This window comes from Ischnura elegans, chromosome 8, assembly GCF_921293095.1.
Source record: "Ischnura elegans chromosome 8, ioIscEleg1.1, whole genome shotgun sequence".
NCBI classification, from domain to species: domain Eukaryota; kingdom Metazoa; phylum Arthropoda; class Insecta; order Odonata; family Coenagrionidae; genus Ischnura; species Ischnura elegans.
Window position 1 is genome coordinate 82,921,101 of NC_060253.1, and position 14,987 is coordinate 82,936,087.

The 14,987-nt window shown below is 37.2% G+C and overlaps 1 long non-coding RNA gene across 1 annotated transcript in view; it reads left to right on the forward strand.

Moving 5' to 3' along the window:
* Positions 1–14,741, forward strand: part of LOC124163872 — a 208,489-nt gene extending 193,748 nt beyond the window's left edge. Inside the window, exon 3 of the long non-coding RNA XR_006865859.1 lies at positions 14,692–14,741. This is a non-coding gene — a long non-coding RNA (uncharacterized LOC124163872). The remainder of the gene's footprint in view (positions 1–14,691) is intronic.
* Positions 14,742–14,987: the final 246 nt, after the last annotated feature.

The following is a 14,987-nucleotide window of genomic DNA, read 5'->3' on the forward strand; positions in this document are numbered from 1 at the left end:
AGAGCTACAAATTAGTTATTTAAGTCCTTTCTTGTTTGGTGAAGAATTCCTATAGCTTACTTATATCTGTAAATTCGCCGATTATGTTGGAAATTTAAATATGGTGTTGTTCAAAGATGTACTCTATGTCTTTCTGAATGGAATCTGTTCTTTATTTCTCAAGCAATCAAATCCAGCAAGGGTGGGTCTGTGGTGGCTTTCAAACCAATTCGTAATCATCATTAACAGTCACGAATCCTAAGTTTGGTTAAACGTAGCCCTTCAATCATTTCTCGTAAAAGCAAATCTTTTCAAACCTACATAATTTTAACAAAAATAACCTACAACCACTTTTCGTCACCAGGTCTATGTATCTTATCCGTGGCCTACCTCTGCCGTTCTTCCCTTTCTTTAGCCGATAAATTTCTTTAAACCAATGTGGTGTGGCCGTTTGTGTGTTAAATTTTTAATGTGGTATTTAATGTGACCGATTAAATTGCGCCATGTGGTGACCAAGGTTTTGAGTACGTAGGTATACTTAATGTAAAATATTTTCGACTTTAACCATTTACGGTCTATAAAGATTTCAGCCTTTAGATTGCATAATAAAATACGTTTTAGGCTAATAATAATCTGAAGATTCCAAAAAAAATTATATGACAGCGATATCTATAATGGTTTCTGAGATACAGTCCGGGTCGTGAAATAATATCAATTCTCGCTCCCTTATATCTATCCTTAGGTCCATAGGGACATATGTGTCACATGACATGAAAACACTAATTCTGTGAACATTGAAGCACAAATGCAGAGTTTTTCGTTCTAACTCCACAGGCTAGGTACACATAATGGATAAACCGAAAATCCTGTTATTACAGACAATCTCATTGTTTTGCTATAAACTATTAAAACTTCCACTTCGTAAACGGCATTTCAAGTGAAAGTTCTCAACAATGTGGAAACGACAATATCTAAAGTACATCACTAAAATAATTTAAAACTTGAAGCCTATAGCCTATTCTTCGATAGAAACAATTCTTGAAATCATACACGTTCTCATTTAATTTTGAGAGAATTTAAAAACAAATGGGACATATATATCCCTCGGATCTTAAAGGATTAAGGTATGCACACGTAAAAATTTTGTTCAGAGAAAAGGTAATCCGGTAAAATTTTCAAAATTGAATTACAAGCGTATTTATTTCCTCGGGTGCCTTCTTCTTAAGAGGACTCTTCAAATCCCTCTCGACTGTTCTGTTTTGGTGACGTTTGGGGGCGAACAGTCAACTTGAACCACATCGCTTTTAGAAGCGATTCCGTGTCTCTCTGCCTCTCCGTTGTTGTATCAGATGACCTCGCCTCGTCCCATTGATTCCTGCATCCCTGATACCTCCACGAGTGTTTGTGCTGCTCTCTACGACGTGGCAGCACCTCCGTCTCCAAGCGCGTAAGAAGTAAAGCTTCAGTGGTTGCATTGGATTATCGCGAGTTTCGAGGGGAAATTGCTAACATGTCACCACAAGCTCACCGAAAATTCTATTCGTAATTTGATTAGTAACATCGTTTAGAACATGTGAAATATGAGTTGATTAAGAGACTTATCTCCACAAAAAATGATAAAGTTATATTGTATATAATAAATATCAATTGCTCAAAGATTTCGATTTCTTAGTATTTAAATTTTTCCAAAAAGTTATTTTCACTGACGAAAAGCCTGCGCTTTTAAAATAAGGATTTGATAATCCACCATTCTTTTTTATTTATTTTAATTTTGGTATCGTTGGTTTTGTCATTTTTTCCCCCAAGATAGGGATACCACCTCCTTACATGAGACACATTTGTTTTCTAATGCCTGTACCATGTAGATACTAAAATACTATTAATTGGAACACAGTAGTAGATTAGGAAAGAAAACTTGCCTGAAAAAACGCATGAACACTACTCTAATCCTGAACACTGAACTACACTAATCTAACTCTGAAAATCTAATAACCCAACACTACTCTTTGAAGAAGAGTGTGCAACAATAGAAACCACTCAGAGCACTCACACTGTTTATATCAGGGTTGCCAACCTGAAAAAGTAAAAAATCCCCCTTTTATTCTAACAATAAGATAAATCCTTGTACAAGGTATGGGCTACTGATTGTACGGTAATATATCTTTCCACAGAAGATATTATACTTTTATTTTATAGTAAGTTTAAAAATGGAGTATTCATTGTGTGTCTGCGTGCATTTGTTTGTTATATTATCGCCAACATCACGTGCTACTTAGGATCACATATATTCTGTTACCCGTCCTTGAGGGCCAGAGACTCTACAGCAACCTCATCCGCACCAGCCATCCCCTTCTCTTCTTTTGTGGTCTTCCGCAGCGGTCTACTCAGGCATCTTTGGACATCGCACAAACGAACTCCCTTCCCTTCGTAATGCAATTATCCTTGTAGGTATAGCTCCCTCCACGCGCAAGGTGAAAAGGTAGTGCTCGCCATAAAAGATGGCGCTGGTCCACGGGGTGCCTCGACCTTAAAGGGAACTGACTGGTCCAGGGAGGGATACACCTACGTGTACATGCTAACGTCCAAGCCTCTTCAATCGGCGTGTGGAGGGGGGTGTTAGGACACTAAGCGTTAATTAATAAAAAATTAAATGCTCTAACGATGTTCCGGCTAACATTTATTTTAGTCTCTTATTGTTCGAGGGGGGGAAATCGAATTCCTATACCTATCCGTTCGGCAAAATGTCTCTCTTAATTTATCGTTTCTGTTGAATCATGAAATACGAGCGTGCTGCGCCCGCTCCCAGCGGGCTTCCCCCGCTCTTTTCAATGCAGGTCCACAGAGGGATAGGCGCGTTTATAATTTTAAAATGTAGAAAAAAGGCAGGGTCTTGTGTACAACTTTAATTGGAATGTTCATGTACAAATTGAGGTCAGAGGACCTCTTTAAACACAGCATTGGAAGTAATTACACTATCCTCTGTTAAACGCACATGATGATTCATACTTACGTATCAACAGGAGACTTGAATGTGGAATCAGCCGCATTTTGATAAAAGTTATTTAAAGCCTCCGAGCATCTGGCGGCTCCCTGACAAATTTGTTTAATACCTGTGTAACGCATTATGGACATCCGCAGCATTTTTTGATGAATTACGCAGGTTTCCTCAGTATTTGATTAAGTTGACGGATTTAGTCTTTCTGCGCCGGATCCCACATGCTCGCTGCTAGTTCTGTAGTTGGGAAAAGAATTTAGGCGGTAATCACCAAAAACTGCCAAGAGCTGAACCTGTATGTATTATTCTTTTATTCGTATGTATTAGTCTATCACTTCTATTTGGTGTTTCTTGTTTTTTTTTTACTTTGGTCTTTGTATATCATTGTGTAAAAATGGATCTTGAGGTCAATTTAAATGTAGACATGTATTGTTTTTTGCTGATTTGATGCGGACATGTATTGTGTGAGAAATGGTATTTTGAGGGCTTTTTAAATTTTTTTGTACTTAGTATTTTGATTTGTCTTTTGGTTTATAAATATTTTTTTGTGTGATGTAACCTATCAACCAAGCTGGTGCTTTGCATTTTATATTTTTGTCTTAATGTACTTCCTGACTTCATGTTACCACCCGACTTTTTTGTGAAAATATTAGCGGCTTAAATCAATTGTTTTGCAACCCTTAGATGCATTGAGCCTTCTAAGTTCCATAGAAAATGGTCGACTTGTAACAATTTATGTAATAATAATAATATATCCGGCCGTGATTGAAATGTCAAACTCCAGCTCTTATATTAGTTCCAACTTGTACCACGAGATAACTCTGAACAAGTAAATAATCTTATCCGATTTTTCTTTCTGAAATCCATTGGACAATTTCCAGTAGGGCTATTTTTTACCGAGTCAATAAGGTAACCGGTACGCTTATAAAGAGTTTGGATTATACACTTTGCGTGCCATGGGCGTAATATTACGTCCTGCTAATCCTACTGAGGATTGCCATGGACGTAATATTACGTCTATCTATTTTATTGACTTTGTTTGCTTGAAGCTGTAATATTTCGCCCATGATACTTTTCCAGTTTACTGCTTAGTGGTTCTGTTATTTCAAAAATCAACTGCTCGATGGAAAAAGAGTTCTTTAAATGTCTTGTGGACGAAAAGTCCTCTGTAGCTACCGGCACCCTTATCTCAGCCTACTTTGCGTGAAAATTCTTTGGAGGAAAGAACCGTTCGTTGAGAGTGACCCTTTTTGTCATCCAGGATTTTGAATGATTTGCTTGGAACAATGCTTTTGTATGATTTCCATGATTTAAATAGTTCAAATTGAGCATAATAAAAAATATAATGCATTTTATGATTTGTTGCAACTTTTTTATTTTTCAAAGACAGTAGGTTTTCATTATTAAAATACATATTTAAAAATTAGCCATAAATGTTATTCAACTCATTCATAAAGAAGAGCAAAGTCCACTTTTTATTGAAGTACACAGCGATATAAATATATTTTTGATGCTAATGTTTTAAAAAAATTAGCGAATTTAGTAAAAATGGCTGGATTTTTCAGTAGGGCTTTAAAAGTAGCGGCTGGCACTTAAAGTTTTAAGGGGTACGCCGTACCGGCCCAACTACAGCATTGCTCGCAGTATATTCAAGGTGTGCAGTGGCTTTTATTTGCTGACGGCTGTCGTCGTCATGCTGGTTAGTATGTACACGTAGAATATAACCTCGAAAAGATCTGATGCACTGAATTGTTGAGGCCTTTACTTTGTAGAATTCCATATTTAATGTTTGGAAGGAAATTTCTTAGCTTTTCTACAAAAACACACACTTTATTGCCGACTAGTTTCGGTTACACTGTACCATTTTCTAGTCTTGAAAATGGTACAGTGTAACCGAAACTAGTCGGCAATAAAGTGTGTGTTTTTGTAGAAAAGCTAAGAAATTTCCTTCCAAACATTAAATCGAAAAGATCTGCCTACACCTCAAATGTTAATATCATCAGTAATTTCTTCTATCAACTTTTTAAATATTTGAGATACATCCTAAAAACAAATACTTTTCGTGAGCGTTAAGTTAAAAAAAAGTTCTTCATGGACGACATTCTTTTACGTTAAAGTGCAAAATAAGGGCTCCAACAAATGCGAATAATGTAATCCTTATGTTTGTAAGATAACACCTCGACCAGCTATAAGAAGGTCGTCAAGCCCAGGTCGTGTCACGCTCCAATGATGTATTCTGATCTAGCCATATTGGTGTTCTTCGTCCATTTTCAGAGTCGTGTATTGAAACGAATTGACATTTTGTTGCAATGATCGGTTTTTGTCAATAAATGAATGTTTGTTAATGCCCTAGAGCAGGGGTCTCCAATTTACTAGGCCACGAGGGCCACATTCCAAGTTCCGAATCTCCCCGCGGGCCGGATAGCAAATTTGCCGATGACTGAAGTATTCGATTCCAACGTCTACTGAAGTATCAAGTGGCGTATTTCTTATTTACTAACAGTTGAAGGCGACTTTGACGTGTAGTACAGCGCTGCAATGCTCCTAGCGGCGTCTCACAGAGTTATACGAGCGAGAATCGCGCGCTACTTGAAACGAGTGTGTGGGCCGGATGAAAACCCTCCTCGGGCCGGATCCGGCCCGCGGGCCGTAGTTTGGAGACCCCTGCCCTAGAGTAACCTGTAAGAGTAAATCAAAGAAATTACAAATCGTATTCTACTTAGAAACAATTCAATATCATTTTCATATAAATGTTTTTTAGGTTTTAAAGAAATCGCAACGAACGTTCACAAGAAATGAATGTTTTGACAGCAATAAATCAAAATATTCAGTGTTAGTTATCCAAGAAATATAAGTTTTAAGGTTTACTGACGGTTAATAAGATTTTGATACGAACTAGTTTTCCTGGATATCAGACAATTACTTATACCACTTATTTTTATCGACCCGGGTTTCAGTGAATTATCATCATCTTCAGGCGCAAATTATGATTCCACAAGGTAACTCAAGAGTTAGTGAATTTTGTTTGTTACGAACACTCATAAGAATGGAATGTTTTGGCAACACTAATAAGATAAAATTGTAAACAAACTTAAATGCTAGTCTACAATTAATAGTATGACCTTTCTTAGAAGGACTTAAGGGATTATGATGACTAGCTATTCATCGGTAGGGAATTCCAGAATCTAGAAGCAGTAAGTTGAAAAGAGTTGAAACGTATATTGGTGCGGGCTTGAGGAATACGAAAGAGGTTACGATTAGATCGGGTGGAATCGCAGTAGCTCTTTAACGGATGATGAGTTGCTCGCACAGGTATATAGGAGTCTGGTTTTGGAATATGGAGAAAATTAATTATCTTAAGAAGTGGTTCCTTTGGTATATTAATTTAAAAATTGGACAAATGTTCCTCTTCACTTAAGCCAAAAATGAATCTTACGCAGGGTTTATTTAGCCGTTGAGAATGCCTTTTAAGTACACTAGCATGAAACTGTAATGTACAGTTATTAATGATGGGGAAGGTAATGCAACTAACAAGTACAATTCCAGTAGACACAGGAACATTTTTTCGCAACAATTTGCTCGAATAACTCTCGCGTGTGATGAGATTGAGCTGTATGAGCCGATCGCAGCGCCAACTTCATGTAACTAGCGTGAATTGACTTAATTCTATTTCTGTATTATTTTGTTTATAACTCAAAATGTAGTCCGAACCGAATCGACCGAAATCTTGTCAATCTTTTGATAAAATGAAATTTTAATAAATAACTGCGGAAATAAAAAAAGTAATTGCAAAAAAATTAATATTTTATAAATAATAAATCCTTAATACAGACACAGATATATTTGTGTTTTCATAGTGCTGTGCATAGCAGTATTAGTCAAATTATGATTGTTCGCAAAGGAGCATGCGCGATGATTTAATTGATTATCGACCGCTTGTAGAACTTTTTCGTGAGACGATTGGAAGCCAATCAATGCCCAATCAGGTTAAGGGAAATCAATGTTCACTTATTGGGAATGGTTCCCCGAACTAAAGTCTCTTCGATCGTTTCTTCTGCATATGTCGATGAGGCGACAATGAGTGTGTATGGTACGGAGGAATGACGGTGCGCGGCGTCGGCGTAGGAATCGACCTCAGAGAGGCTACTAACGAAAAAGATAAGGCGTAAAAGGTAATGGGCTTGATTCCTTCAAATTTAACTGCGATGATACTATCTACGTTACTCGTTAATTAGTTTGAAGTCTTTCCGAGCAATTTAAAAGAGAGGTTACTTATTCATGCCGGAAAACGGCCATTTTTATATTACTTTTTTTCAAGCGAATATACCGATTATTTTCTGTATCAGGGGTGCAAAAGTGACTCTAGTTCCTATTTTAAATAACTTTCTATTGAAAAGGTTACAGATTAGGTTTGTAGCTCGTGTACTTCGTCGTATGTCTTCGTATGGATTTTGGAGTTTCGCTATTCCTTGCGGATGATTTGATTATATATTTCCAGGGATGTGGTTCATAATGTTTATCAATAGCCGAGAGATAATGTTGGAATTTAGGGACGGTGACTTCGAGTTCGGAAAGAATAGGGTTTCTTTCATATATCTTTTAGGACTTCTCGGCTCCTTGGAGCTCACGACGTTCTCCGAATAATGTTGTTTTCGCGGGGAAGCCGAGGTTACGAGCGACGACCCTTATCCTAAAGGAAGCAGTCCCCAGAACACCATTTCATTCCATTCACAATGGAGCAGAGAAGACATCGACCGTCGGAATTTCTGAGAATTTCGAGCAATTCACAAATGCGGCAGTTAGTAACGTTTCTCCCGTAACAGTAGTATCAAGGAATAAGGATGGGGTAGAATGCTTCGACTTCATCTATATCTACAGGATGCTCTACTAGCTGTCTTTCCCTCTAGTTAATTGCAATGAGATGAACTTTTTCACAAGTCTATTGCATAACGTACAACAGTGTTTCGTCTATTAGATCATCCTCAATTACACGTAGATATTTATGGAGCTGTATTTATAATATTTGGTTGAGTGGAGGTTAGAATAATCCAGTTTTATGCTACTCCGATTTAACAGAATAGTACGCTCTGTTTTTCGCAACTTCAGAGAAAGTCTAAGAAAGAGCTTTGCTTACACTGTAATGCACGCATTCCGAATAAAAATAAATAACTGTGGAAGGCGAGATATTGAACGTAATTCCAATCCCCACTCATCCGATTAGTTTACATTCAGAATCAGGTATTGGCAATATTGCAGTGTACCTGAGAATGACCTAAATGTCGAAACGCATTGTACGTTGCCCATTAAATCTCTGAAAAAGTGCCATATCTCTTTGTCATTAACTTAGGATGTCCTTCCACTATATCTCGCCAGGATACAACAGCCTATATTTTTACCTCTATAGAGCAAGGGTCTTCAATCCGCGGCACCCTGGGTGTATGCGGCCCGCCGGCTAATTTCTTGCGGTCATTAGAGACTAAATAAAATATTGTATCGCGGCACAAAATATGAAATATATATCATCACACTCGTTAAAAATAAACAATGCCAAAAATCGCATTGATTGATGGAAATTTTTAACCAATAAAGATTATTTCGCTTTGAAATTATGTATGTTTTATTTATTTTATTGATGTGGTGGTAAAATGACATGGAGCATCGTGGCCCTCCGGACGATGTGAAATCGATTTTTGGCCCTTCCGTTTAAAAAAGGTTAAGACCCCCGCTTTAGAGTTTGACAGGGGGTATTTCTCCACAACATAGAACGGCATTTTATCTCTAGGTTCGAAAAAGGAAAAATGATAAAATTGATAGATATTAACCATAGCTGATACTCTTTTTTTCCCACGAACAGACTTGGATTTCAATTAATGCTTGTTGGAAATCAGTCACTTGAACAAAAGTTTTCTTGGATATCACGCAGCTACTTATACCACTTCTTTTTTACAGAGCGCGACCCGGGTTTCAATGCATTATCATCATCTTCATGCGCAAATTATGATTTAATCATGATTTGCGCATGAAGATGATAATAATTCATTGAAACCCAGGTCGCGCTCTGTGAAAAATAAGTGGTATAAGTAATTGTGTGATATCCAAGAAAAATTATAATGGAATACCACAATGTTAATCAAGGGTTAGTGAATTGTGTACTAGAACAAAAACCTGGGCGGGCTCGCGGGTATGCACTCTTTGCGGCCAGGCTCACAAGTCACAGACTTTTAAGATCCCGAACTTAGGGAGGGAGAGGACATGAGGAAAGGAAATGGACAAATTTTGCCTGTTTTATTTATAACTTGATGCAATAATGTTGGTAGTGAAATCTCATGAGTTATCCAGCGCGCGAGGAGCATAGCATTTAAAGAAAAAAATAGGCTATGCACTACCATGCATGTAAAAATAAAGTCATAAGAACAAATTATTTAATTATTAAATGAAAATAGAGATGGAACTTTTCCACAGGTTTATTTAACGTACGACGCGTTTCAACCGTTAGGTAATTATCAAGTACAATGAGGATTAGTTGGTCACGGAGCTGTATTTATACAGAACTTATCGGTGGCGGGTGGAAGGGAAAGTTTAGGTAGGGTATGCGTCATTGGGTGGTGCGCTTTGGGAAACGAATGTCAAGGAGTGGGGAATGTCCAAAAAATATTTGTTCGTTAGTAAGAGAAATGGCTCCTTCTTGCACAATTTCCATTTTTTCCTAAGTGTCCAGTCTTCGGCCTCCGCCTGCTTCGGTTACTTTAATTATTTAATTATCGTTGTGGAAATTAAACCGTTGATTCATGACAGGATTTATTAAAATTTAAAATTCAGCTTTGTATTACCGTGCACTCTATTAGAGAAAAGCAATTTTTGTATCCCTAAAAAAGTTTTTCCTGATCAGCCAAAATTTAACCTTAGTCACCTGCCTCAAACCTACTCTGCCTGCTTCCACCTTTTATTTGGAGATTGATATTTTTCCGAATTTTTAGGGCCCTTAACCCTGAGCGTAGTTTGAAAATATTCTTTACTTTAATTATTTGCCCTGACATGCCCTATTTAACAACGTTTTTAGTAACTCGCTCAGTGTTTGTCGTTTTGTCCAGGTCAAATCTTGCCACTCAATTTTAGCCCACTTTCCAATTAGCAATCAAGCTGATATTTTCAGGATATTTCACAGCCAGATGACAATGCGATATTATAACATTTTTATTATGATCGGAATTGTATCTAGATTTTTATTCAGAATATAAAGTAAAAATTGATATTAGGTCAAAAAAATGGCCATCAAAACCCGATGACGGCGCTGCGATCATTAAAAAAAAGGAGAATGATAAAAATCAATGCAAGTTTGTTTACATCAAAGTTTCTAGAAAATTTATTGCGATAAAGTCATTTTCTTATAAAAATTTATTGTTATACTGTAATATTATTTAATATATAAGTTATTTAATACGCTAACTGCTTCACATCTGTCCACATTAGGGAGTAAATGAGGGACGCAGAATAAAAAAAATTCTGATAAAAGTGAACAAATGCAAGTCAATTAAAAAAAATGCTTTTACAAAATAACATCATTTTGTAAAAGCATTTTTTTTAATTGACTTGCGTTTGTTCACTTTTATCAGAATTTTTTTTTATTCTGCGTCCCTCATTTACTCCCTACTGTGGACAGATGTGAAGCAGTTAGCGTATTAAATACTTATATTTGATGGGTACAAAATTGGTGAACTGGTAAAATGGAGTCATCTTCTTCACTCCAGTTTAACACATCATTGACACGTCACATCATTTCCACGCATCATTATGAAGCGATTCCTGTGCGCGTCACGCAGTTGTGTTTGGAGAAGTCGCTACTTCGTCAGACGACGCACGGTGAGTTTCACCAGGAAACAAGGACAAATAATCTAAAAAAAAATTCTTTTGGAAAAAGTAACTTTGATGCGACCAATTAGTTCTGTTCTCTCGTGCGAAGCAAGGCGTGCGTCGCACAAAGGATGCTGGAAAGCTTCACAGAAGAAGAGATCGGATGTGAGTCCCTACGGGCACGCTATGAGGAATATACGGCGAAGGATGCCGGGAAATTTCCTTCCCGTCATCATTCGTTCGTGCGAGACATTTTTTAAGGACTGCCATCGTTCGACGCATCACTGCTAATAATTTCCGATAAACTGTGCTTTTGAAGTCCAACTTAGGCCCCCGTCGATTCTGCCTTGATGGATAAATATACGATACGAGGAGTGTTAACAAAAAATAACGGGAATTTTGGTTTCTTGAAAAAATATTTATTAAATCGTCTATATTAATGTTGTCGCTTCCAAAATAGTCCCCATTAGACGTTATGCACTTGTTCCAGACCTTCTTCCAATCCTCGATACACTTCTCAAACTCGATCTTTAGAATAGCCTTCAGCACTGTCTGCGATTTCTTTTATTGTCATCTATACTTGTAAAACGATGGCCCTTTAGGCTATAAGGGCTGGTCGTACACTGGAAGCTTTTTCAGGCGGCTTCGCGGTCACGCGTACTCGCGAGGCTAGAAGCGGCAACAAGATGAAAAGCTACAAGCGTATGGCTCGTTCATTGCAAGCGAAGCTACCACCGGACGTGTGTATTCGTTACACACAGACGTGAGTTTGGCTATGTTTGAAAAACAACGTTATCAGTAAATATTGATATCTAGGAATCATCCCTGCTTGACAGTACTTACCTCTTAATACGTCGCATACTACCTGGTAAGAAAAGATCTTGTCGGGTGAACCAAAGAAGAAGAGGACGATGTGCAAGTATGGGCATTTTCATATAGATTTGGAAAATGAACCACCAAAGTTTTTTTTACTACTACTATCGGATGACGCAAGGCACTTTTCGCTTTATTTTGAATTGTAAATACAAAATTATACACAAAGGATGTCTCAGGTCAAGCGTCTACGAGCGACGGATCCAACTCAAACAGGACGTGTAGGGCGAGTGTGAGTACGCCTGAAGCAGGTTGGCACCTGCAGTGGACGAGGGTATGGGATTATGGGATTTGCCGCGCGAAGCCGGTGTCGCATTATCGCGAAGCCGCCTGGATACGCTTCCAGTGTACGACCAGCCTTAAGGTTCTCTTATTTTTTGGAAGTAGGAAAAAGTCAAGTCACACGGAGCCATGTCTGGCGTTTATAGAGGCTGGGGCATCGTCACAGCCAAGGGGATTGCATAGAGGAGGCCCAATACCATCCCATAGAAGGCTGATTTCTGTTGCCACTTCGGTCGCATTTTAATCAGCTTCCAAAAATGTCGGCGGCGCGGTGATGAGTGCAATGCGATCCAATATTTTTCAGCATAATGTTTGTATTTGCGAGGAATAGCATTGAAGAGTTACGAATGTGATAAATCACATCATCATGAATGTGAATTTCGGTTGACACTCATAATTATTCCTAATTTCCCCGGATCAAGTTGTCCATCTGCGACACGAGTGGCGACTTTTGTAAACCCATTTAAAAGCGTGGCGGCTGTCAACACATTTATGGGCCGGCTTGAGGATCCTCTCTCTGCTTAAGCTTTATTTTTGAACAATAATACACGAATAAGCAATGAAGTGAAGCGGAAAATAGCCGAGCTTATTAAAACACGATTAACCGTAGCGGCTTCCACAGACAAAGTAAACAATGAATACAGCTCAAAGTTATATTATTTTAATAATTCATTAGACCAACGTAATAAAAAAACTTTTGACAATCGGACATTCCAAACTCACGAAAAATTTCAGGGTTTAGTTCCTGCTATTTTTCTGAACACACATCGTATGTCTTCGCTGCATGATGGTACCTTTGGGTAGACTTTGAAGCTGTATATTTTTTTGTTCAAACCTTACTTCCAGGAAACATTGCATGATCCCTGAACTCTTTTCTCGATACACGCATTTCATCATCCTTATCTTTGAGTTGTTTTTTGCACCCTGTTTCTTGGGTTTGAAATATATACTGAAATTCGGTCAATAAACTCTATCTGGGAAGATCAAAAGGTTGGACCAAAGGAACTTGTTGAATTCCCACGCCATTAAATTACGCTGCTTCCCTTGAATAGTTTTCTTTTGAATTGAGCCTGTGTGTGCGATTGTCTTTTCTGTATCGCGACTTTATATTTTTGCTTTGTAGTCAGTCACAACTCACAAAGAATGAGCCTCACAAAAATAAGTTGAAATACAGAACCAAATGAGACCCTTAACCAGGGAATTCAACCGATGTAACCTACTCGATAAGCCTTTTGACTGTTTGGTGCTTCATACTCTCCATTTTTTTATTTTTTACAGCAGTGTATCTTCTCTACATAAAATTCCTAATATCCTTGTTCTTTATGCTTGAGGGTAACTCAAGCATAGTGACCTAGAGCTATGTAAGCCTACCTCTGCGACATTTTCATGTAACTGGCGGTATTTGACTTTCAATTTTATTTCTATATTCTTTAGCTATTTAGTCAAAGTGTTCAATCTAGTCATGTGCCGAATTTTTTTTGCACTGTGATTCTTTTTTTCAAACGAATACTTGCCATTTTTTGTCAAAGGGAAATATTTTGAGTACGGAAATTTTATACAGTTCAGAATAAAAATGTAAAAAAAAAAACAATTAAAAAAAATAAATTCAAAAAATTTTTAATAACATGTATTTTCTAATTCCTTAATAATTGATGTTTAAGCGTTCACATTAATGAGCATAGCAGTGTCAGTCAACGTTTTATATTTATTAATATATGCTGATAATTTTACGCTTAGTTATAGTACTTATGAGTCATTGTTAAATAAAATATTCAAAAATGTTATAAAATGTTCAGCATTCCCTATCATCATCGCCATAATTCAATAACTTTGAGATTGCTTTGACGCAGCTCTCCATTCCTCTCTCCTGTCCGCTGGCTTTTTCATAGTTCCGTATTTCTTCTCTTTCACATGTCCAATAGCTGAGAAAAGTAACACAATTTATAGCCATTTTAATTGAAAGATTTTGGAAGTAACGAAAGATTTAGATTTTATTGTGTTCTTCTTCATATTTCATAGCAGTAAATTTATTTGCATTTTTCCGCGCCTTGCTAATTGCTGCTACGGAATAGCTACTCCTTCATACATGCTTTTCAAAGTTTGCTGCTTTCAATCATTGCTACTACCTCAGGAAACTTGTTGAATTCTCTTCATTCCCCATTCTTACTGATCCGCCGCCTTCCTCTTACTTCTATAGGGCTAAAAATATTTTTCTATGTTCTCTTTTTCAAAAACACAATTAACACGTAATTGCTTTTTTTTAACGGTAATGCATTGACAATGTTCTCCGAATGAGATAGCAGCGGGGAACTTATGGGGATTCGGAGGTTTGATCCAATCTGAAGGGTTAAGGTTTTTCCAAGTTTTTATGTGCTTATATATTTATTTGATATATGGCATAGCATAGCAATCGAAGCATATTTATTTGAACTCATATAAATTTGCTCTTTTTTGCTACCATATCGAATAGGCTAATACGAAATAATATCAATTTTTTGGCAATCGGTTGAAAGCACTAAAAAACTTTCTCATAAACGACGCTTACGTGAATATAGGTAGAATTGTCTTACAACAAGACACGAATTAAATTCGCACATATTGTATATACTGAATATAGAAAATAGAAAATAACATGCGTATGAATGATATACATTTTTAAAGGTATGTTGAAGAGTAGTGATTTTTTACTTAAATATGTGTTTTACTTTCAGAAGGAGCAATCTTTGGAGGAGGAAGTAACGCCAGTGGCTATTACCTACCGCAGAATCTGCAAAAAACATTCCTTGAGAGCCATCTCAAACTTGCTTGACTGAGGGTGAGTTTTTTTCACCAACAAACTCTACTTCATAACTTTCCATCCACTTTATTTAGTGTGGATTACTTTTCTAAGAAATTTTTAATGATGTGGTTGCTTCATTAAACGTATCACCTCACATATGTCCATGACTACACATCCGGGAACTTTTAAGCCATGTTTGTTGTCTTTTCCAATTTTAGCGATCCTATT